The sequence below is a fragment of the Gorilla gorilla genome, chromosome 1 (genome assembly GCF_029281585.2).
Source record: "Gorilla gorilla gorilla isolate KB3781 chromosome 1, NHGRI_mGorGor1-v2.1_pri, whole genome shotgun sequence".
In the NCBI taxonomy this organism is placed as follows: Eukaryota; Metazoa; Chordata; class Mammalia; order Primates; family Hominidae; genus Gorilla; species Gorilla gorilla.
The window spans coordinates 231876946-231902286 of record NC_073224.2 but is presented as its reverse complement, the minus strand read 5'-3'; the positions used below and the strand labels follow the sequence as shown (position 1 = coordinate 231902286).

At 41.3% G+C, this 25341-nt stretch overlaps 1 protein-coding gene across 5 annotated transcripts in view; it reads right to left on the bottom strand.

Annotated features, from left to right (window-relative positions):
* Positions 1-25341, bottom strand: part of RERE (arginine-glutamic acid dipeptide repeats) — a 461116-nt gene that overhangs the window by 360481 nt on the left and 75294 nt on the right. Inside the window, exon 2 of one of the 5 annotated variants that reach the window (XM_055383743.2) lies at positions 18941-19036. The exons of 3 other annotated variants lie outside the window; for them this stretch is intronic. The gene's annotated coding sequence lies outside the window, so the exon portion shown is untranslated. Of the gene's footprint in view, positions 1-18898; positions 18920-18940; positions 19037-25341 lie in introns of those variants that run through there. One more of the 5 variants, XM_055383745.2, reaches the window with a different exon arrangement.

Sequence of the window (25341 nt, the reverse complement as noted above, 5' to 3'; positions counted from 1 at the left end):
GTACACAGCACACAGGAAATGCTCAGTGAATGCCAGACACCATTAACAGTGTCATCTTGGACTCTGTCATCGACTTATTGTAAAAACCTGATTAAAACAATTAAGGGAGGGCCTAAATCACCCCAACAGTGAGGGTGGTAATTCATTATTTGTCTGTGAAGTACATCACCCCACTAAAAAAAAAAGAAAAAAACAGGCAGGGGGCAGCAAAATCAGCATTTCGCTTTTCATCCTTGTTACTATCACTGCTGCATTATTTATGTGAACTGGGAAGGAGTGTGTCTGGACAGATGCTCAGCTGGGTTCTGCAAGCAGAGCATCCATCACAAAAGGTAGTGCCTGTCTCAGGAGCAAGCCCCTTTCCTGCCTCCTCTCTCCCCTTCATCAGTCACCACTAGGGAGAGCACAGTGGAGCCACACAGCAGCTGGGCAATGTCAAAACATTATTGTCCAAGCACTCTGTTCAATGATTTTGATGAAATAAAGTAATCCACCCCTAAATGACTCAGTTTGTCCCAAATTAGCATCCTTAAGGTAATTATTAAATATCCAAAAGGATCCAGGGTGTATTAGAAACAAAGGAGGGGGTGAGGAATATTGATATACTACCAACAGGCACCCTACTATAAATTTACTAAAACAGGAATCATGAAATGATTGAAATAACGCCAAATTATACAACATAAACATAGAGGAACAAATGACAGAGATTTGCCCTCTGCTTAATTCAGCTTACATAGATGTCTATCAAAGACAAGTTTCTACAGAGTCACAAGCACACTGTATTCAAATAATCTTCATTTCCATTTTCTCTGGACAAGCGGAAGTAAGCCTACCAACAGTTAATGGGTTAAAAACTGTCACATTTTCAAAACATTTACATTATTTAAATGTTTATGTGTCTACCACCACTCCCAGAGAATTAATCACCTCCTTATTACTGTCACCTCTTTACCCTCCATATAATTCTACTGCTGCGTTTCTCACAGACTTAAAATTATTTTCATATAAATTGGTCTTTGCTGCTATATGAAGCAACTCAGGGCATGGAGCATGTTTGATTCATTTTTGTATTCCCAAATCTTCCTAAATAATTTACTCACTCATTAATGGAACTTACAAGCCCTAATATGTGCCAGATGCTTTGGGGCGGCTGAGGCGGGCAAATCATGATTTCAAGAGATCGAGACCATCCTGGCCAACATGGTGAAACCCTGCCTCTACTAAAAATAAAAATAAAAATAAAAATTAGCTGGGCGTGGTGGTGTGCTCCTGTAGTGCCAGCTACTCAGGAGGCTGAGGCAGGAGAATCGCTTGAACCCAGGAGGCAGAGGTTGCAGTGAGCTGAGATTGCGCCACAGCACTCCAGCCTGGCGACAGCAAGACTCCGTCTCAACAAAAAAAAAAAAAAAAAAAAAACAGCACAAGCACTTAGAATACATCTATGAACAAAGTAGAAAGACACTCCTGACCTCAAGGGGTTTACATTCTGCAGGGAGAAACAAACAATAACCAACAGATTTTTTTGTATTCTATAAATTTCACACAATATTCAAAGGCAGTAAGTGCTAAGAAAAAAAAGTAGAGCAAGAAGGATTAAACATATGCAGAGGGTAGGTACCAGCTGGAGAGAGAAGAGAGACAGACAGACAGAGTCAGAGAGAGAGCAAGAGAGAGAGAGAGAGAGAACAAGAACGAGCAAGAGAGAGCAAGCGAGCCGGCAGGACTAGAACACAACTGAGGGTGGAGGGTGCCGGCAACAGACGAGTCGAGTCCAAGGTCAGGGGAGGCCTCATAGACCACTGTAGGGGAGTTCTTATAATTGTATAACCCCAAGAGTAGACAAGAAGCACACATCCCAAAATACGTTACTTGTACATGAAACATCCAGGCTCTATTAAAATTAAAAATCTAGCCGGGCACAGTGGCTCACGCCTGTAATCCCAACACTTTGGGAGGCTGAAGAGGGCGGATTACTTGAGGTCAGGAGTTTGAGACCAGCCTGACCAACATGGTGTAATCCCGTCTCTACTAAAATTACAAAAATTAGCCAGACATGGTGATGCACACCTGTAATCCCAGTTACTCAGGAGGCTGAGGCAAGAGAACTGCTTGAACCCAGGAGGCGGAGGCTGCAGTGAGCCGAGATCACCACCACACAACAGCCTGGGTGACAGAGCGAGACTCTATCTCAAAAAAAAAAAGTTGTTTTAGTATTTCTCAGGTACCCCATAGGTCATCTTAGAAGGAGCCCACCTTGAAGACACTGCCCTAGGCTGGTAAAACTTGGACAGTTAACACTGCATTCCTCAGACAACTGGGAGCACTGCAGAGGTCTGCTTCCCTAAGCCCCTGAACGACAGCCTGGGACTTACCTGCAGGCCTGAACACAAGATCTCAGGAAATGGAAGAGTTGAACCAAAAGAGTTTTTGTATTTTTCCACTCAAGACTTTTTTATTATTATTTTTTTAGAAGGAGTCTCACTCTGTTGCCCAGGCTGGAGTGCAGTGGCCCAACCTCGGCTCACTGCAACCTCCGTCTCCTAGGTTCAAGCAATTCTCCTGCCTCAGCCTCCCGAGTAGCTGAGACTGAAGGTGCCCACTACCACACCCAGCTAATTTTTTTCTATTTTTAATAGAGAGAGGGTTTCACCATGTTGGCCAGGCCATTCTCAAACTCCTGACCTCAGGGGATCTGCCTGCCTCAGCCTCCCAAAATGCCGGGATTACAGACGTGAGCCACCGTGCCCGGCAAGAGATTCTTAAAACCTCTTCTGGTGAGAAGTGAGGCACCTGACCAGGACCAATGGGATTTGGTGACTTGGTCTCACACCTGCTTTCTCTCTGTTGGAAGGGGTGCTGGCCTCTATTAGAAATTTTAATTACTATCTGGCAAAAATATGTTCTCCTTTCTGACTGCTTAAATATGTAAGATGGGTCCCTCAGTGCTAGCTAACCTCAAAACTCAAAACTAAATCAACTTAATAACATAAACCCTTATCTCTGTCTTGACAGCAGTAACACGGAGCTGAACAGCCAGCTACCAGCATATCTCATTTCATTGCATTCGCTTTGCTGCGCTTTGCAGATACTACTTTTTCTCACCTAGCAAATTGAAGGCTTTGGCAACCCTACATCAGGGAAGTCTACTGGTGCTTTTTGTTCTTTGTTTCTGCTTTCTTCAGCCCTTTTTCTGTCTATGAAGCCAACCTCCTCTACTGCACTCATTGGAATGCTTACATTTATTCTACTTCATAAAGTATTGCCCAATTCTAGAACCACAAATAAAGCCAACTGAAATCTTTAAACGATATTTGTTGTAACTGTGTCTTCTGACAGAAACACAACTCAATCCACGCACAGGTCTTCCTGCCTCAACCTTTGCTAACCTAGCACCCATCTACCTTCCCCCTGGCTATCAAACCAACGTTTCTGAAACTCAATTCTGGTAACATCCCTTTCCTACTTAAAACTTCCATTAGCTTTTTCATCCAAACTATAATGACAGCGATACTAATATTTATTGAGTGCTAACTGTACACCAGGTACTGCTTTAAGTATTATACATATATGACAATATTCCTACAGGATAGGCACTACTATTACCTCCACTTTTATAAGTGAGCAAACCAAGAGACAAAGGTGTTAAGTAACATCTGTTCAATAAAGCCACAGACTTGGCCTTCATATCCCTGGGTTCCACATCTGTGGTTTCAACCAACCACGGACTGAAAATATTTGGAGGAACAAAAAAAGGATGGTTGCTTTTGTACTAAACATGTATAGACTTTTTTAAGTCTTTATTCCATAAACAATACAGTATAATAACTATTTACATGGCCTTTACATTGCACTGAATACTATAAGTAATCTGGAGACGATGTAAAGTATAACGGAGGATATGGTCTAAAGTATGTTGGAGGATGTGCATAGGTTACATGCAAATACGACACCATGTTATTTAAAGAACTTGAATGTGTGTGGATTTTGGTACCCACCGATGGTCCTGGAACCAATCCCCCACGAATACTGAGAGAGGACTATGTAGTTAGTTTCAGAACCTGCATTTAAACTCAGGCTCTATACCTCAAAATAAAAAGCTATTTGACATGGAAATTCAATTAATTAACAGAGTTGTCTTTGACCCTCTACCTATCAAAAACTACTGACAGCACAAACGATTCAGAACTTTCAACAGAGAAAAGAGAAGGTGTCCAGAAAGGAATGCTGAGTCTCTCTTAACACAGCTATCAAATCCTGAATGCCTCACAAACATCAGATCAGCCATCCATCACCAAAATGGGAGGGGGAGGTAGGAATCGAAACTGCAGAATGACAACAAAGAAGAATAAAATCTAACAACTCAGCAACAATATACCCTCAGGTTAGAGATAAGGAAGAATAAACAATTCAGTCTGAAAGGGCTTTTACCAAGAAGAGATTAGTAATTAGACTGAATGGCTGTGGTTCAATATAAAGTATAGAAATGCAATTTTTTTCCCTCTAAACAGAACATAGGCACAACCCCAGAAGTTACTCAAGAGGGCTTTAAAAAAGAAAACAAACTCTAAAACAAAGAGTATCTTTAAACACTAATCATTGTTTTTTTTTTCTAAAATCACTATTAGAACACTACCTGACAAGGTCTTTAAAGGGTTCACTGTTGATTAAGCCATTTTCATGGCCTAGTAAGTTTGAGTTCTATTAATTCAGACTGTGCTATGTACACTGAAATTTTGTCTTAGGCAGGCTCAACAGAACAGTTCTTCAAATTAAGCAAGTGCTTAATGTTAGGTAGAAAAAATATGTCGCTGTGAAATATATACTGTCCAAGTACTATTTGGTGCCAACAAAAGCTAACAAACAGGCTGTGTTTTTAAGTTTAAGCAGAAGAAAAGTAACCACTACCTGTACAGAATACAGTTCGGCTCTTTTAGTATTTCAGATGAAAAGAAGGACTGAAACCAGAAACAACCTACTTTCTAGCTCTGAATTACCATCATCACATTGTATAAATCATTAGGTGGGGACAGAATACACCAAAATAGAAATCACAAGCTGAAAGGGCCTTGAATTCCTTCCCTTAAATGAAGCTCTTATATCAAATGAATCTATATCGTCTCTGTGTGTTCCAGCATTTTGGCAACTTGTAAATCAAAGATTTTGTTCCATAGCCCTTGTCAATTTTCTACATTTAACATCTGACAAAGAAAACCAGCTTTTATCTTTACCAAAGATATTCTATCCCTAGAAAGTCACTATTTAAAATGATGTCATTTATATCATGTAACATATTAAGAAATACATTTATTTTATTTTTGGTAGTAACAAAACAACCCTGGATATTTGCATAAATTAAAGCTATCAATAAGAAACCACTTCTGTATGTATCCTTCTTTGGGTTTCTGGCTCAGGGGTTGGCAAAAATGGCCCATGGGTTAAACCCAGCCTACTGCCTGCTTTTGGTTTCTGTACTTGTAAATGGTTGAAGGGTGAAGGTGAAGAATCAAAAGAAAACGATTCCATGACACATGAAAATTATAGGAAATTCCAATTTCTGTGTCCATAAATAAACATTCCTTGGAAACGATCATGGCTGTTCATTTGCATATCACCTATGGCTGCTTTTGTATTTTAAAGGCAAGGTTGAATAACTGCAACAGAGACTTGATGACCCACAGAACCTAACATCGTTACTATTAGGTCCCTTTCAGAAAAAGCTTGCCCAATCCTGTTCCAGTTATTGTAAGGGAGTTAAAAAACAGGTAAGGAGCTGTGGACAGCAACTTGACTAGAAGGGGTGTAATTCCTGAAATGTCCTCTAGTGGGCAAATCTGGAGGTAGAAAGTAAATTCCTGCCAACATTGACCAGATGACATCTCCATTTCATGAATTATTCCAGATATGAAACTGCCATTTAACAATAACGTGATCCTTTTAAGTAACACCCAAAGGCATAAATCCATATAAAATATTTTATAACCATAACATCAGAAAATGTTTTCTCTAGAGCAAAAGAAGCTATTGCCATCAAAGAGAACAACAAAAACAAAAACAAAATCAAGATATTCAAACAGGTAAACTGGGGAAATCGGTAAACTGGGGAAACCAAACCAATGGGTTTGGGTAAACTGGAATAAATTGGGGAAAAAATAGTAACTAAAATTTCCTCCAAAGGACTAGGAGAGATTATTATACATAGAGAAGTTTTCCAAAGTACGAGAAATAAATTAAGTGGTATATGTGCAGTGTTATACATTTAAATAACATTTCAATCTTAGGTTAAGGAAAATTTCTCCTGTATACTTCAAGATACAGAGAGACTCTGCCGATTTACATTCAAATAAAACAAAACGTGAGTAATACTGTCTATATCAATGTTCTGTCACTTGCCAGAATAAAGAAAACATTTAGTAAGTTAGTTAATTTCAAGTCTGAGAATTAAGCAAATATCCCAAATCCTTTGTAAACTCAAAGATTTAGTTACTTTCTCTACATATTACACAACTGCTTTAAAATTTTACCTTCTGGCCGGGCGCGGTGGCTCACGTTTGTAATCCCAGCACTTCGGGAGGCTGAGGCGGGCAGATCACGAGCTCAGGAGTTCAAGACCAGCGACCCCGTCGCTACTAAAAATACAAAAATTAGCTGGGTGTGGTGGCGAGCACCTGTAATCCCAGCTACTCAGGAGGCTGAGGCAGGAGAATCCCTTGAACCCAGGAGGTGGACACTGCAGTGAGCTGAGATTGCACCACTGCACTCCAGCCTGGGCGACAGAGCTAGACTCCATCTCAAAACAAAAGAAAAAAAAATTTACCTGTTATTTCTAGATACTTTGTAAAAAAACAAACAAACAAACAAAAAAACAAAAAAAAACTCAACCTTTTCTAGAAACTTTCTAATTAACTTTCTACTTTTTTCGTTAAGAAAACTCCTTTAGTTTACACACCAATTCTGTATAAATTAAAAACACACAATTTCAGGTGAAAGTTCTAATGAGTAGTGTATATTTGGTAAACACGAATGCTTATTTTACATTACTCTTTGTGATTAGAATGAAAAAAACATAGATGCACAAGTGGTGACAGAAGTAAACCTAATACTCAATACCAATAATCAAAGGCAATACATGATACTCGTTCCTGTCTCACAAGTGCACATTAGTTTTAACATTACTGAAAGATGTGGGAAACTCAATATTTTCTAAAACTCCTGATTTATTTCCAAAGGAAAAATAGTTGTAACTACGTCAAAATAACTATTTTGGCCGGATGCGGTGGCTCATGCCTGTAATCCCAGCACTTTGGGAGGCCAAGGTGGGCGGATCTCTTGAGGTCAGGAGTTTGAGACCAACCTGACCAACATGGTAAAACCCCGTTTCTACTTAAAATACAAAAATTATCCGGGCATGGTGGCGGGCGCCTGTAGTCCCAGCTACTCAGGAGGCTGAGGCAGGAGAATTGCTTGAACCCGGGAGGCAGAGGTTGCAGTAAGCCGACATCGTGCCACTGCACTCCAGCCTGAGCAACAGAGTGAAATTTTGTCTCAAAAAACAAAAATTGCAATTAATAGTTTAAAATATTAAATCTAAATTTATAGGAGATTCATTAGTTTGCCCTTGGTAATCCCCACTTTCTGCCTTGTAAAGCCTAAGACCCTAAGAGGCTCTACAAGCTAGAGCTTCTTAGGCTTCAAAACAGTTCTTTCCAAACCATATTTGATGAATTATATGTAAGATGAGTCAATAACATAAGGATTAGATTTCCCTGAAAATGCACAGAAGGTTAAAAATTAGAAGAAAAAGTGATAGGCGTAATAGGCTCTGGGTTTTGCTTAATGCAAACGTTCTGAAAGGTTCAACATTAACACAGACATTCACAAATCAGGCATCTAATTTTAACTTTGTTTTAAAAAGTTGTTTAAAAAAAAGTCAAAATAAGTCAAACTCTTCCCATTTGTTTGAATAGAGAGTACATTTACTTCCTACCCAACAAGATTTGAAAATAAAAGACATATTAGCTATAAAGATATATTCCTTTCACTTAATGCTCCACAAATGTCTGAAAAGCAAACTCAATTCAATTTAGTTGAATCAATAAGGGAATTCCAGTTTTTCTTTTTTCTTTTTCTTTTTTTTTTTTTTTTTTGAGACGGAGTCTTGCTCTATCGCCCAGGCTGGAGTGCAGCAGCGTAATTTCGGCTCACTGCAAGCTCCGCCTCCCGAGTTCAAGCAGTTCTGCCTCAGCCTCCTGAGTAGCTGGGATTACAGGCACACGCCACCACGCTCGGTTAATTTTTGTATTTTTAGTAGAGATGGGGTTTCATCACCATGTTGGTCAGGCTGGTCTCGAACTCCTGACCTCGTGATCCACCCGCCTCAGCCTCCCAAAGTGCTGGGGTTACAGGCGTGAGCCAACGCGCCCGGCCAGGCAATTCCAGTTTTTCTAAGACAGTATTGTAAACCAAGCAGAGATATTCCCTAGGGCCATATAATTCTGATACATTAGCTAATCTTTGTAAGCCAAATCAGAGCACTTCTTTCCAAAACTCACATTTCTACCAAACCGGGACACCGTGTGGTGGGAAAAGAGTTCAGAACACCTGGTATATTTTTCCAAAGCAAAATTTACCTTTCCATTGCCAGGAGAAGCATGAACATGTTGACTTATACTGCCCTCTAGAGTCTCCTTCTAATACTTTTTAGCCTGAAATAATTAATTCTAATCATAAGACTCTTCTAATTACTCAAGCTTTCAGTATTCTAATATTGTAAACTGACGTTTATTTATTTATTTATTGAGAAGAAGTCTCCCTCTATTGCCCAGGCTGGAGTGCAGTGGCACGACCTCAGCTCACTGCAACCTCCACCTCCTGAGTTCAAGCAATTCCCCTGCCTCAGCCTCCAGAGTAGCTGGGATCACAGCCATGCACCACCACACCCAGCTCATTTTTGTACTCTTAGTAGAGACGGGGTTTCACCATGTTGGCCAGGCTGGTCTCAAACTCCTGACCTCAGGTGATCCACCCGCCTTTGCCTCCCAAAGTGCTGGGATTACAGCATGAGCCACTGGGCCCAGCCAACTGACCTTTTTTCAGTGGATTAGTAGTCTTTTTTTTGGAGGGCGCGGGGTAGGGGGAAAGGAGTCTCGCTCTGTAGCCCACGCTGGAGTGCAGTGGCGCGATCTCGGCTCACTACAACCTCCGCCTCCAGGGTTCAAGCGATTCTCCTGCCTCAGCCTCCTGAGTAGCTGGGATTACAGGCATGCGCCACCATGCCCAGCTAATTTTGTATTTTTCATAGAGACAGAGTTTCTCCATGTTGGTCAGGCTGGTCTTGAACTGCCGACCTCAGGTGATCCGCCCGCCTCAGCCTCTTAAAGGGCTGGGATTACAGATGTGAGCCACCGCATCCGGCTAGTAGTCATTATTAAAACATACAATATTTCAATTACCCACTGTTTTTTATTTTTTTGTTTTTTGTTTGTTTGTTTTGGACAGCGTCTCGCTCTGTCGCCAGGCTGTTGTGCAGTGGCACAATCTCAGCTTACTGCAACCTCTGCCTCCCGGGTTCAAGCGATTCTCCTGCCTCTGCCTCCCAAGTAGCTGGGACTACAGGCACGCGCCACCACGTCCAGCTGATTTTTGTATTTTTGGTAGAGACGGTGTTTCACCATGTTGGCCAGGATGGTCTTGATCTCTTAACCTCGTGATCCGCCAGCCTCGGCCTCTCAAAGTGCTGGGATTACAGGTGTGAGCCACTGAGCCCGGCCAATTACCCACTATTCTTAAAGGTCAGCAGTACTTCCCCAAAGGACAGGAATGCACCCCAAACAGAATCTTCTAATTTGCTTATTTTAAAAAAGTTTTAAATAGCTCAAACTGCAAAGACTTCTAAAACAAAGACCACTTGTAGCATATATTAATTAATCCATGTAGCCCAGAGTTTTGTCTAGCAAAACCCAAGTTCACACATTTGACCACATGCACACAAACCTCAGCCAGCGTAGCCAGCGCTCCCCAGAGGCTACTTCTGCAGCTAAGCATCTGTCCTTTCAGCTCCTGGCAGTTCCTGCCTTTTCTCTTGCCAGGCAACCAGAGCTCTAAAGGGATCTTAATGCACTAATGAGAGGCCATGACAACCAAGACCTGTGGTAGTTGCAAAGCACAAACACCAATACCCACTTTTACTGAGCATGCATGCAATAAGCAATGTGCTAAGGAATCCAAGTAAATTAAAATCATTCCTCTAACCTAATAACTCCATAGGCACCTATAACACACCATAACTTGAAACTTTCTATTATTCTTTATATTTAAGAACTTATTAAAAGGCAGGCTCTACCATGCACCACTGGTAGTATAGCTTGCCTCAGCTGTTATAGTAACTATAGAAGTAGGGTTATTTTCTTGTTTGTTTCAATCTAGAGTCATAAGAGACCATTAAAAAAAAAAAAAACCCTATTGAACCATGTTTAGAGCGAAAAAGTCTATATTCTTTTTAGGGGATTAGTAGTCATCATTAAAAGGTATGATATTTCAATTACCCACAGTTATTCGAGATCAGCAGTATTTCCTCAAAGGACAGCACCTAAAAGGGAATTTTCTCTAGGCACCTGTGGTATACCATAACACCAAAAAGCATCCCTCAAAAAAGAAACTAAAACTAAGATGCTATGCTCCATACCCAGATATCTGTTATTACTTCTGAAAACAATCTAAGTAATCTTGGGGATCCCATCCAGTAGATAAAAACGATGGCATCCTTTGGGGCATAAAGTGAAGATAAGATTTCCACAGGCTCTGAAACAGCAGCTAGCAACTAGGGCCAAGAGACTGCACCTGTTTTTGAAAATAAACTTTTATAGCCAGGCCCAGTGGCTCATGCCTGTAATCCCAGCACTTTGGGAGGCCGAGGCAGGTGATCATCTGAGGCTGGGAGTTCAAGACCAGCCTGACCAACATGGAGAAACCCTGTCTCTACTAAAAATACAAAATTAGCTAGGCATGGTGGCGCAAGCCTGTAATCCTAGCTACTCGGGAGGCTGAGGCAGAGAATCGTTTGAACCCGGGAGGTGGAAGCTGCGGTGAGCTGAGATCGTGCCACACCATTGCACTCCAGCCTGGGCAACAAGAGTGAGACTCCATCTCAATCAATCAATCAATCAAGTTTTATTAGAAGTCAGCTACACCGATTTTTTTTTTTTTATTGAGATGGAGTCTCGCTCTGTTGCCCAGGTTGGAGTGCAGTGGCACAATCTCAGCTCACCACAACCTCTGCCTCCCTGGTTTCAAGTGATTCTCCTGCCTCAGCCTCCCAAGTAGCTGGGACTACAGGCACGTGCCACCATGCCTGGCTAATTTTTGTATTTTTAGTAGAGAAGGGGTTTCACCACGTTGGCCAGGCTGGTCTCGAACTCTTGACCTTGTGATCCACCCGCCTCGGCCTCCCAAAGTGCTGGGATTACAGGCATGAGCCACTGCACCTGGCCTTATTTTTTTATGTGTATTTTCTATGGTTGTTTGTCTTCCCACTACAATGGCAGAGTTCCATACTTGAAACAGAGACCATACAACCTGAAAAGACTAAATATTTACTATATCTGGCCCTTTACAGAAAAAGACTGCCAACAGCAAACATCCCCAGCCTTCTCCAGATCACAACTTAAGAGGAATGTCATGTGCATGAGGCTAAGGAGTGTGGGCTGGCTTGAGATGGAAAAGGGGATTATGACTGCTATCCACCCTATACTACATATTAAGAAAATGAAATTATGGGAACTCATGGGAAGAAAGAATGACAGATGCAGCTGATTCCTCCCATATGATGGTTCACATCAGGCTTTTCCAAAGACTGAATGAAGAGCTCTAAGGTTTTCTTTCAGGTATTTAAAAAATCTTATGTAAGGGATGGCAGGGGAAAATAAAATTTTCTATATAACATACTATTTCACTCACATCAATGTTACACTGAAGCTCACACCTGAGATAGGCTGATATTTCTTTCAAAGAGAAGATTTCAAGTAAGCTTCCAAATAGCTATGATAATGTGTATGAACAGAACCAGATCCCAGAATGAACTTGAGGTAAATACCAAGGACTGAAATCAGTGAACCATCAAAACAAATATACTTGTCAAACATACAATACACAAGATGAAATATAATGAATCCCTTTGAAGGTCACTATATGTAGATACAGAAATACAGCTTGAAGATGATCTAGTCAAGAGACCCAGGTTCTAGTCCGGGTTTTGACTCTCCCTGTAACTTAGAAAAGTAATTTCCCCCATTTGTTTTTGGGTTTTGTTTTTGTTTTTGTTTTTGTTTTTGAGACAGAGTCTCGCTCTGTTGCCCGGCTGGAGTGCAGTGGCGCGATCTCGGCTCGCCGCAAGCTCCGCCTCCCGGGTTCACCCCATTCTCCTACCTCAGCCTCCCAAGTAGCTGGAATTACAGGCATGCGTCCCCACACCCAGCTGATTTTTGTATTTTTAGTAGAGACGGGGTTTCACCATGTTGGTCAGGCTGGTCTTGAACTCCTGACCTCAGGTGATCCACCTGCCTCAGCCTCCCAAAGTGTTGGGATTACAGGCATGAGCCACTACGCCCGGTCTGGTTTTGTTTTTTGAGACAGAGTCTTGTTCTGTCACCCAGGCTGGTGTACAGTGGTGCAATCACAGCTCACTGCACCATCTACCTCCCAGGCTCCCAAAGGGCTAAGATTACAGGTGTGAGCCACAGTGACCAGCCAGTTTCCCCTTTGTACTTTATCTGTGAACTGAAGGACTAACGCTGCATGAGTGGTTCTCAACCAGTCACATGCCTCAGAATCACCTGGAGGGATTTGTTAAAGCAAGGGGTGTTGGGTGCCAGGCTTCATTTTCAGTTCAGAAGTCATCATTCCCATCCTCACAGCAAGAAAACAGCTAAACAAACTGAAATCAATGGCCTTTCTTAGATCCATTAGAGAATTGGGGTCACAGAGCAAACAGCTACCACAAAATTTGGAGGAAAAAAATCACAAGCAAATACAGAGAATCACAGAAAAGATCAGATTACCAGAAGCGAAAGCTACAGGAACCAGTAAGCAATACAGTAATCAATACCTGAACGGTAATTTTGACGAACTGCAGAAGACTGAGTGTGGACTAGCTTGAGAATTAAAACTTCTGGAGGTCCAGACTTAAGAGGGACCTATATAGCTTTTACCTCCAGGAGCCTGAACAGGTTCTTACAAGAACATCAAAGAAAAAAATCCCCTAGTATTTTAGGCAGGGAGAGGGGAAAGTAACCATTTTGCAATTGCTCAGAGCATTCTCCATAACAAAAGCCCACCTGCTAAGAGAAACTACTTTGCAGGAGCTTTGTAGACCTGAGGAAAGGACAATTACTCAACTCCCTCTTGCCTTCTCACAGAAGGGGTGAGGGGAGGAAAGCTAATAAACTCTTCGGAAGATCACAGCCTAAAGACTTACGCCCACTAAAAAACTGAGATTTAATATTAGATTACAGAATGCACTCCTTCCCCAACACCTTTCCACCACATCAACAGAGCTCCAGTATAAAAAAAAAAAATGCATTACAACTGACAGAGCTTCAAGACAGACTCTATTTAAGAAGGAGTTCTTAGGGAAACCCAAAGAAACCAGGGGTGGAAAAAAACAAGAAAACTACAGGAAACGGAAGCATCTAACCCACAGCAAACATGAAGCACAGTATGGCATTTTCTGAAAAAGCTAAACATAATTTTTGTTTGTTTGTTTGTTTTGTTTTGTTTTTTTGAGAGGAGTCTTGCTCTGTCACCCAGGCTGGAGTGCAATGGCACGATCTCGGCTCACGGCAAGCTCTGCCTCCTGGTTTCATGCCATTCTCCTGCCTCAGCCTCCCCAGCAGCTGGGACTACAGGCACACACTGCCACGCCCGGCTAATTTTTTTGTATTTTTAGTAGAGACGGGGTTTCACTGTGTTAGCCAGGATGGTCTCGATCTCCTGACCTCATGATCTGCCCACCTCAGCCTCCCAAAGTGCTGGGATTATAGGCATGAGCCACCACGCCCAGCCTGAAAAAGCTAAACATAATCTTACCATACAATCCCACAATCGTGCCCCTAAGCATTTGTCCAATTGACTTAAAAACTTATGTCCATACAAAAATCTGCACAAATTTTAGAGTAGTTTTATTCATAATCAAAGACAGAAGGCAACCAAGGTGTCCTTCAACTGTACTTCATGAATAGATATGTGAACTGTGGTGTTCACTGAGCAATAAAAAGAAATGAGCTCTAAAGAACAAGAAAGAGGAACATTAAACACATATTGTTAAGTGGAAGAAGCCAATCTGAAAGTATACACACTATATGATTCCAACCATAGAACTTTCTTTAAAAGGAACTTCAACTTTCTTTAAAAGACAAAACTATAGAGATAGTAAAAGGACCAGTGGTTGCCAGGGGCTGGGCAAAGAAGGGAGAGATGATTACATGGAGCACAGAAGTTTTAATGGTGGTGAAACTATTCTGCAGGATATTGTAACTGTGGATAAGCACATGACATTTATGTTTCTGTCAAACCCCACAGAATGTACAACACAAAGAGTGAATCTTAAACTGTAGACTTCAGTTAATAATATATTAATACTGCTTCATCAGTTCTAACAGATAAGCCACACTCATGCAAGATGTTAATAATAGGGGAAACTGTGTGTGTGTCTGTATATGTGTGTGTGTGGGAACTACTTATACTATCTGCCCAATTTTCAATTTTTTTTTTTTTGGTTTAGATGGAGTCTCACTCTGTCGCCCAGGCTGGAGTGCAGTGGCGCTATCTCAGCTCACTGCAAGCTCCGCCTCCTGGGTTCATGCCATTCTCCTGCCTCAGCCTCCCGAGTAGCTGGGACTACAGGCGCCCGCCACTACGCCCAGCTAATTTTTTGTATTTTTAGTAGAGACGGGGTTTCACCGTGTTAGCCAGGATGGTCTCAATCTCCTGACCTCGTGATCCGCCCACCTCTGCCTCCCAAAGTGCTGAGATTACAGGCGTGAGCCACCGCGCCCAGCCCGATTTTTCTATAAATCTAAAAGTGTTCTAAAGTATAAAGTTTATTTAAAAAAAAAAGAGAGAGAGTGAGTGTTGGGAGTCACTCCTCGATCCTAATTCAGTAAGTCTTGGGACAGGCCCAATAATTTACATTTTAACCAAATTCACAAGTGCTGCTGCTGGTTCAAGAGCCACATCTTGAAACCACTGGGCTATGGCTCCTTTTAGTTCTAAATTTTATTATTCTATTCACTAACATTTTCATGAGAACTGTGGTAACCAGCCCACAAAATGGCCCCCAATGAGCTCTGCCTCCTGGTATTCAAACTCTTGACAATAATGTCTTCCAAGGCTACGTCATAAAAGACATTGCAGCTTTCACCTTGCTCTTATATGAATCCTTTCTTCTGGAAAGCCAGGTGCAGTATCATGAAGAAACTCAGGCAGCCCTATGAAGAGGTTCCATGTGCAAGGAACTGAAGCTTCTGCCAACAGCCAGCAAGAACTCTGCCAACCTTGTGAATGCACTATGTTGCAATTGGATCCTCCAGGCCCTATCAAGCCTTCAGTTGACTGCAACCTGAGAAGAGACCTCAAGCCGCTCCTAAATTCCTGACCCACAAAAGGTGTGTGGGATAACAAATGCTGAATGTTGTTTTAAGCAGCAGTTTGGAGGTATTTTGTTACATATATCATATAGGAGCTTAATCTAAAATATGTATGTGGCTGGGCACGGTGGCTCATGCCTATAATCCCAGCACTGAGGCAGGCCGGATCACCTGAGGTCAGGAGTTCGAGACCAGCCTGGCCAACAGGGTGAAACCCCATCTCTACTAAAAGACACAAAAATTAGCCATGCATGGTGGTGGGTGCCTGTAATCCCAGCTACTCTACTCGGGAGGCTGATGCAGGAGAATTGCTTGAACCCAGGAGGTGGAGGTTGCAGTCAGCCGAAATCGTGCCACTGCACTCCAGCCTAGGCAAAAAGGTGAGACTCCATCTCAAAAATTAAAATAAAATAAAATAAAATGCACATAATATAACTGTTATTGTTGACCCTTCTTGCCTTTACTTTGATACAGCTGGAGAAGCCCTGAAAATGTGTCCAAATTCATTACAAGGTGAAGATCAATTTAAAGAACTCCTCCACATTTCTCAAAGTATTATACTAATAATGAATTATATCATTTCTTCAGGACATAAAGGATTTGGGGTGGGAGGAGAAGAGAAAGGAAGGAAGTGGAAACGAGATTTTCATCACCTTCCCTAAGCCATTGCTGGTCATCCTAGAGTAGAAATCTGAGAGTTTCACTTTATTGCTTAAAATCCTTTAATATTATAGTTTCCCAAAGCTTATGGAAGTGAATCCAGACACTGCTCATTGTCTGCACTACATCTACCAAGCAGGCTCATCAGGCAGCACAAGGGGTGCACACAAACATGGGCTGACTTTGCAAGACCTCATCAGACAGCACAAGGGGTGTACACAAACATGGGCTGACTTTGCAAGACCTCATCAGACAGCACAAGGGGTGCACACAAACATGGGCTGACCTTGCAAGACCTCATCTGGCAGCACAAGGGGTGCACACAAACATGGGCTGACTTTGCAAGACCTTGGATAAGTTACTTAATCTCCCTGCCTCGGTCTGCTCAACAGTAAAATGAAGGTAATTATACTACCAATATCATAGTTACTATAGGGAATTAATACATTAAAACATAAAAAACACTTAAAACAGGACATTGCCTAAGTGCTCAATAAATGTCAGCTATCATCATCATCTGCCATTGCATCTCTCATAACCCAGACTATTTCAAGCCATTATGAACTACTGGAATTTTCAAACTCACCAACACTGTTTTATGCTTTTGCACCTTAGAAAAGGGACTTTCTCTGTCTGGAATGGCGTTCCTTCACTTCTCTCTCAATTATCCTTTTCAACTTCCTTATATAGCCTTCTCTGATTTCCCTTTTACTTACTGCATCCCTCACAGACACACGTACAGAGAATATTTAAATTATTTATTATTTGCCTCTCCCACAAAATTGTATGCTTGATAATAATACTTGATATTTATTGTGTCAAGTACTGTGTGCCAGCCACTGTTTTATATTAAGCACTTTACTTAGACTATCTAACTTAAACTTCTTAATAACTCATAATTATCCTGGTTTTATTGACAGTAAAATCTATAACATATATAAATAAAGAATAAGAATTCAAACCTTAACTGTTTGGCTGCAATTTGTTACAATCTAAAATCTAAGGACTAGGAGGTGGAGATTTCTGACATGCTGAAAATATCAAGGAAGCAATTAAACCTTCCAGCAGTTAGCATAAGTGCACACAGTTTAAAAATTTATAATATATATGCATGGTACTGTAGGTGGGCTACCCCACACCCTCACTCATATCAGCTTCTTGCTTATACTTTCTGGAGATATTCATGCATATACAGCATGCACACACATATATGTACATCTCTTTGTTACACAAATAGTAGTATACTTCATATAGCCTTCTGAGCCCATTTTTACTTCCTGTATCTTTGAGATTGTTCCGTGTCAGTCCATACAAAGTGCCTCATTCTTTTTCACTGCTGCAGAGAATTCCATCATATTCCATAATAATATGGTTTGGACTTGTGTCCCCACCCAAATCTCATGTCAAATTGTAATCCCCAGTGTTGGAGGTGGGGCCTGGTGGGAGGTGATTGGATCATGGGGCGGTTTCTCATGAATGGTTTAGCATCATCCCCTCGGTGCTAAGTTCTCATGAGATCTGGTTGTTTAAATTGTATAGCACCTTCCGCCTCTCTTCCTCCTACTCCAGCCATGTAAAGATGCCTGCTCCAGCTTTGCCTTCCACCGTGAGTAAAAGCTCCCTGAGGCCTCCCCAGCCTTGCTTCCTGTACAGCCTGCAGTACTGTGAGCTAACTAAACCTCTTTCCTTTATAAATTGCCCAGTCTTCAGTATTTATAGCAATGCAAGAACAGACTATTATATTTACCATATTCAACCACTCTCCTATATTGTTTGTAGCCTTTTGTTGTAATATAAAATACTAAAGCAAAATCCTTATACACAAAGAAATGGATAGAGGATGATTCTGCAGTAAATATGGTAAATGTATACGCTATAGCAAATATAGTAAAGTGCAACTGTAGAATCTAAACGGTGAGTGCAGGGGTGCTCTCACTATCATAATTCCTGCAATTGTTCTGCATTTAAACCATCAGTTTTGTTTTGTTTTGTTTTGGAGACAGAGTCTTGCTCTGTTGCCCAGGCTGGAGTGCAGTGGCACAATCTTGGCTCACTGCAAGGTCCGCCTCCTGGGTTCACGCCATTCTCCTGCCTCAGCCTCTTGAGTAGCTGGGACTACAGGCGCCCGCCACCACGCCTGGCTAATTTTTTGTATTTTTTAGTAGAGACGGGGTTTCACCGTGTTAACCAGGATGGTCTCAATCTCCTGACCTCGTGATCCACCCACCTCGGCCTCCCAAAGTGCTTGGATTACAGGTGTGAGCCACCATGCCCGGCCTATACTTGTTCTTAAAGTGAGCATCATGTTTTTCTTTCAACTTCTCAATAAATTGCTAATATGAAATATTTTATCAACTTCAAAACAATCCCCAAATTTCAAAAATATAATAATCTTGGAATGTTTGTTACCCTTGGCTTATATCATAAAAGAACAGAGGAGGCAATTATCAGAAGAGTCACATTTCAACTTCCATCATTTTACCCAAGGGACAGTCAGGTAAAGTAAAACTGCCCTAAGTGTCTTATTTTCTTGGGTCTCTCAATACTCTTTTAGGCAAACACTTCACCAAGAACAAAGAGTTATAGGTGTCTGTTACCTCTAGGAGAAGCAAGGTGGAAAAAAAACAAAAAACTAAAACCTTTGGAGAGTCACAGTTTGACATCTTCCTTCTCAGCTTCCTTCTTATATAATTCCCAGGAGTCCTAGCCAATAAAGAATGGTTTAACTCTTCTTTCTGAAAAAAACAAATGATTATCTTTCTTTAGAAAATGTATTCCTCTTTCCTCTGAAGACTCAGAAACAGACCTTTCAGGAGAATTTCTGGATTAGAGTGTGCCATTTCAGCCAAGGGACTTCCTCTACCAGGGTCCAAAGATAACGCATTCTAATGAATGCTTGCTGGACTGTTTCCTTTTTTTTTTTTTTTTTGACAATTTGAAGGTCTTCAATGAAAGCATGCCAGTATTACCACAGACTTATCTTAGGGCAGTGCTTTGGTAAACCAAATTCAGAAGCTTTAGAAAAGACTAGAAAACTAATAAGTCAGCTGTACATCCACTTAGAGTTTGCCAGACAGAGAAAAAGGAAAATAACATTCCAGTCACAAAGAATAAATCACAGAGGGCTATAAGGCTTAATTGCCACGTTTTCCCTCCAAAAGAATCAAAAGTTTATCACACTTGTTTCCTAAATCTCCAAAAACGTGAGTTATTGAGAGAAGTCATACAATTTTTAGGAATTTCCATTTCTTCCGTTGTCGAACCTTTGAAAAACAATTGCAAGTTGAAGAGAACTCACATGACCCAGAAACTGTTCTGAGCTCTATCAATGTTCAGGAAGCAGAATTTTTTTTTTTTTTAACTTTTTAAACTCTTTTTGTAGAGACAGGATTTCCCTATGTTGCCTAGGCTGGTCTCCAACTCCTGGGCTCAAGTGATCCTCCTGCCTTGGCCTCCCAAAGTGCTAAGATAACAGGTGTGAGCCACCACACGTGGCTGGAAAAAAATGTTTTCATCCAGAGAGTAAAACTCAATGAAGTGGCACAGCACGCAGTACATTTCAACTTTCCCCTCTTAAAGATTTCAGCCTACACACTCCAATTTCACACTCAATGAAAGCTTAAGCAAAATGTTAGCATAAATCAAAGTTTTAAATCATTTTAGATTGTTAACTAGCAAATGTCCTGCAGAAATTTTAAAACTCACTAAATAAATTATAAATCTAGTTATGAGAACAAAGCACACTGTGGAATATAAGGATGCAGAATAAACAGCTATTCAGAAAGTGTGTCCAATTTTTGTCCCAACCCTAAGTCAAGAGGCAAACCATGACCCCGCTGTGGGACTGGGCTGTCAAGCACTCTCCCTCCTCTGCTAACGCTGTTCCCTCTGTTCAGAAGACCTTCCCTGCCCTCTCTTCACGGGGCAAACCTACACCTCTCCTCCAAGATCCAGCTGAGCCTTTACTTCCTCTGTGGCCCCTGATCAGAATCCCCAAGGCAGACGTTTTTGGAGCTTTATTCGTGCCTTTCTTTTGTTGTTGTTCTTTTTTATATTTTTTTGAGATGGAGTCTCGCTCTGTCACTCAGGCTGGAGTGCAGTGGTGTGAACTTGGCTCACTGCAACCTCTGCCCCCCTGGTTCAAGTGATTCTCCTGGGCTGGTCTCAAACTCCTGACCTCAAACAATCCTCCTGCCTCAGCCTCCCAAAGTGCTGGGATTACAGGCATGAGCCACCACACCCAGCCTATTCACGCCTTTCTGACACCTACCACTCACTATAACACACTTAACAAGCCTCTTCCCATTCCCCACCCCTCAAGGCAGAGCCTGCAGCCCTGGTCATCCTCTATCCCTGTCACCCACCACATTGCCCAGCAGACAACAGCACAGTCAGTAGTCCCATTTACTAAGGACTTACGTGCCAGACATTATGCTCAGTGCTTTATATAATACCAACTCATTTCACCTTCACAAAAACCATATGAATAATATAATAATAAACTATAGTATCCCTCCAATCAGTCTTCCCCAGCCTCCTTAGGAGGTTCCTTTTCATGTGAACAGGCTGTAACCTACAGGACTCTATCCTGACCATACTGTCATCTTGTTCCTCACACTCTTCCTGGACAATCTCCAATCCAGGTCTTTGGAGCTCATTCCAAACCCATATAGGACAGGCACTTGGATATCTGAGTGTTCTGCACTTAAAATTGGTCATGTCCCAAACTCTGTCCATCTCTCTCCCCAAATATGCTCTCTCTTTATGATTCTAACAGAACACTCTATGTCCAGTCATAGCCTAAGTCCAATCAGGAGACAGAAACTACATGGTAATTTGAACGAGGGAAGATTAAAAATCATTAACTATAACAAGAGATTAATGAGAAGTTGGCAAATAAGACCTTGAAAGAACACAGCAATAGCTGACATAAAATATAGTAGCAAATATAATATTATGTAACACAACATATAATTGCCACCACCCTTAAGGCTGAGACAGAGCACCCAAGAAAGAGTTTCCCCAACTCTAGGGCTGAGATCCAGACCTTGCTGGAGGGGGCTCATACCTGACAGAACTTCAGGCAATCCACTCTGTGAAATTTGCCAGAAATCAGTCCTCTAGAATGCCAAGGAAAGTTGTTTGTGGGGGAATGTCTCAGTGGACGTACTCTGCTACCTGGGCAGCAGGAGAGCTGCTGGTCACTAAGAGCTGCAAATGCCTGAGCACTGAAGAAACACCATGTGCCACACTGGCCTCTCTTGGAACCAGCAAGTAAATCTCTTTCCTCCTCAATGTCTCTCCAGCACCCTCTACTGACAAAACTAAACATCATGCCAGCTGGCGGAGGAAAAGCAAAAGGCCCAGATTCATTTTCACAGAGCAAGCAATGAAGGACATACTTCGAGGTGAGAAGCAATAAATCAATAACTGACACAAGCACACAATCATCTATCAGTTGTCCAAGCCCAAAACCTAGAGGCATCCTTGATTTTTCCTCCAGTCATCAAGTCCCACAGGTACTACCTTCTAAGTATTTCTTGAATTCATCTACTTCACTCCATCCACTTCACTCCATTATGATTAATGTTAATAATACTGATATATTAATTAATTATATTATATAATTAATAATATATTATTGTTAATAATAGTGTTAATCCCCCCATCCAGTTTTACTTGCTCGCTTTTTTTATTCTGTTTTGCCTCTGGGCCACTGCACATGGGTTTCCTCTGCCCAGAACAGCCTTCCTTCTTTCCCCTATTGCCATATCCACTTTTTGGTTAGCTGATTCTTCATCATTCTTCAGCTCTCAACTCTCTTGCTCCAAGTCCGTTGCCCCTGCTAAGTACACCCAATAGAATCCTCTTCTTCCCCACTAAGAACACTTACCACACATTATTGTACAATCACATGTTGCTTAACAATGGATATATGTTCATCCTTGTGTGAACATGATAGAGTGTAGTTACACAAGCCCAGATGATACCCTATAGCCTACTGCTCCTAGACTACAAACCTGTATGGCATGTTACAGTACTGAATACTGTAAACAACTGTAACACAATGGTACATCTGTCTAGGGCACTTACCCCATGAATGGAGCTCACTGGAAGTTGCTCTGGGTGAGTCAGTGAGTCAGCGGTGAGTAAATGTGAAGGCCTAGGACATTACTATACACCACTGTGAACTTTATAAACACTGTGTGCTTAGGTTACACTAAATTCCTCTTTTAAATATTATTTTTTCTTCAATAACAAATCAGCCTTAGTTTACTATAACTTTTTTACTTTATAAACCATTTTTAAAACTTTTTGACTCTTAACAACTCAGCTTAAAACACAACACGAATACATTGTGCAGCTCTACAAAGATATTTTACTTTTATAATCTTATTTTATAAGCTTTATTCTATTTTTAAATTAACTTTTTTAATGTTTTTGTTGAAAACTAACACACACACATTAGCCTAGGCATACACAGGGTGAGGATCATCACTACTGCTCTTGCACCGCCACATGTTGGACCAATGGAAGGTCTCCAGGGGCAATAACATACATGGAGCTGTCATCTCCTATAATAACAATGCCTTCTTCTGGAATACCTCTTCCAGAATAGCTGGAGGCTATTTTACAGTGAATTATTTTATATGTAAGTAGAGGATGTACACTCTAAAATAATGATAAAAAGTACATTACAGTAAATACATAAACCAGTAAAACAATCATTTATAATCACTATCAAGTATTACGTACTGTCCATGATTGAATGTGCTATATTTTATATAACCGGCAGCATATTAGGTCTGCTTACACCAGCATCACCACACACACGAGTAATATACTGGGCTACAACCTTATACCACATACAATGTAACTAAGCAACAGGAAATTTTCACCTCCATTATAATCTTATGGAACCACTGTCATATATTTGGTGTGGTCCACCATTGCCCAAAATTTCTTTACACAGCACATGACCATAATTCCTTATTAACTAACTCTCATCATTCATACTTTTACCTCTATGAAGGCAAGAAAAATGTCTTCATCACTGAATCCCAAAGAGTTAGCAAGACGTCTATAACAAAGCAGACACTCAGTATCAGCTCAGTTAATGGATGTTGAATGAAGGGGGGTGACATGGTTAGGCACTGTGTCCCCACCCAAATCTCATCTTGAATTGTAAACCCCATAATCCTCATAATCCCCACATGTCAAGAGAGAGACCAGGTGGAGGTAACTGAATCGTGGAGCCGGTTTCCCCCATGCTGTTCTCCTGATGGTGAGTGAGTTCTCATAAGATCCGATCTGATGGTTTTATAAGGGGCTCTTCCCCACTTCGCTCAGCACTCACTCTGTCCTGCCATCCTGTGAAGAAGATGCCTTGCTTTCCCTTCACCTTCCACCATGATTGTAAGTTTCCTGGGGCCTCCCCAGCATTGTGGAACTGTGAGTCAATTAAACCTATGTCCTTTATAAATTACCCAGTCTTAGACAGTTCTTTATAGCAGCAAGAACAGACTAATATAAGGGGAAGCATTTTATGAAGCGAATAACAACTTAAAAGGAGAAAATTTTGGCTTTGAGATTATATCTGATATGTTGATCAGCGTACATGCAATACAATTATTACACATATATAACTCTAAGGATAAGGAGACAATGCCTTTGTCTCATGCCTAACAATTAAGATACAGTAAAATATAAAGTCTATTCCTCAAAAGAAAAAGAACTAATTCAACCAGCTGGCAATATGAATTTATATGATTTCAGTATATTGTATGCAGATGAGGAAAAAGACTGTTAGCTTTCAAGGTGAACAGTGCCATCCCAGTGTAGTACGTATATATCAAAGGATTCTGTTTATTTACACCCAATAATGAAAATCAAATATTACAACATGACATTCCATTGCACACCATGCTTCTATGGTAGAAAATCAATACATCCTATTTGTTTTCAGTAACTTGTTTACCCAACCACAGTTCTAGAGTCATTATGCAATGCAAACAGTCTTCTAAAGCACTCTGACCCATATGAAATAAAAACTAGGTCCTCTCTGACACTCCCAAAGGGAATATCTCTCTGGCTAACTCCAGGAATTTGCTCAGGGATATATGGAGCAAAGATTGTAGAGCTGAATCGGTATATAAAGTTACTCTGACAGTCTGGGAGGAAATTTAGCCAAATCCGTAATAGTGAGTAGCAATCTCATCCACTCAATGGCCAGGGGAAATATATTCAGGACTAGAACTCACACAAGCCAAAGCACTAAGATACACAAAGTACAACCACCAGCAGTGCTGGCTCACACCTGCAATCCCAGCGCTTTGGGAGGCCGAGGCAGGCAGATCACTCGAGCCCAGGAGTTTAAGACCAGCCTAGGCAACATGGCAAAACCCTGTCTCTACAAAACTTACAAAAATTAGCCAGGCATGAAGGCTAAAATTAGCCAGGCATGATGGTTAAAACTTAGCCAGGCGTGATGGGGTATCCCTGTAGTCCCAGCTACTCAAGAGGCTGAGGTGGGAGGATCACCTGAACCTGGGAGGTTGAGGCTACACTGAGCCGTGATCATGCCACTACATTCCAGCCTGGGTGACAGAGTGAGATCCTGTCTCAAAAAAAAAAAAAAAAAAAGTATAATCTTGAAGATTTAAGCTTTTTTGTTGTTATTGTTTATTTATATCATTCTCACAGTCTAAAGGGGGGGAAAAATTAGGATACAAACAGACGTTATTTCAGCAACTCAATAATTGTTTAATCCTCAAGACATATTGTGGACAGCTGTATTACAGAATTTAAAAGTGTGTGAGTTTATTACACACTTGTTTAAAAAAGACATAATAAGTATGCAGTTTATTCGAGCTGGGCACAGTGGCTCACACCTATAATCCCAGCACTTTGGGAGGCTAACATGGGAAGACTGCTTGAGGGCAGGAGTTTGAGACCAACCTGGGCAACAAGGCAAGACCCCATCTCTACAAAAAAATTTTAAAAATTAGCCAGGTGCAGGGGCGCGTGCCTGTAGTCCTAT